Genomic DNA, 637 nt, shown 5'->3' on the forward strand with positions numbered 1-637 from the left:
CCATCAGCCATTGCTGGTGGCAGGGGGAGTAGCCAAGTCATTTCCCTTCTGAGAAGGAGAGATTCTCATAAAGTAAACAGAAAAGCGGAGACTCTGTAGACGCCGAAAATACAGCGGTTCAGTGATCCTGACCGTTGATCTGATCAGAACCACTTGGACGAGGTATTCCAGCGATGTGGGCCATGCATCTGGTGGGTCACATAGCTATAAGAAACTGGCCCAAAAGATTCAGGTCAGTCACACGTGTGACAGGTCGATTTTTGCATCGGTACAAACTAAAATAAAAAAAAGAAGGTTCCACCGAGATTTGAACTCGGGTTACTGGATTCAGAGTCCAATGTCCTAACCACTAGACCATGGAACCATTTGTTGCTACAAAATGGACTTTATAATATATATATTTATTTTCATTAACACACTTGGACCATCCATTCATCCAATCTGGACCGTTCGTCATATTCATAATACACTTGATGTTCCAACGTGTAAAAATAGAACTGAATGGATGATCGTAGAATTAGTAATCTGGCCTTCTTAATAGCCATTCATCTTCCTAGCCATGGATGGGATGTTTAGGATGGCTTAACCATCAGCAATCCATGGTGTTCCCAAACGAATATATGTTCCAACTGATTGA

The 637-nt window shown here is 42.1% G+C and overlaps 1 non-coding gene across 1 annotated transcript; it reads right to left on the reverse strand.

The window, feature by feature from the left end:
* Positions 1-292: 292 nt before the first annotated feature.
* TRNAQ-CUG (transfer RNA glutamine (anticodon CUG)) lies at positions 293-364 on the reverse strand. Its single transcript has one exon. It is a non-coding gene; the product is annotated as a tRNA-Gln (tRNA).
* Between the last annotated feature and the right edge of the window lie 273 nt (positions 365-637).

Source organism: Magnolia sinica, chromosome 19, assembly GCF_029962835.1.
Source record: "Magnolia sinica isolate HGM2019 chromosome 19, MsV1, whole genome shotgun sequence".
Lineage (NCBI taxonomy): Eukaryota > Viridiplantae > Streptophyta > Magnoliopsida > Magnoliales > Magnoliaceae > Magnolia > Magnolia sinica.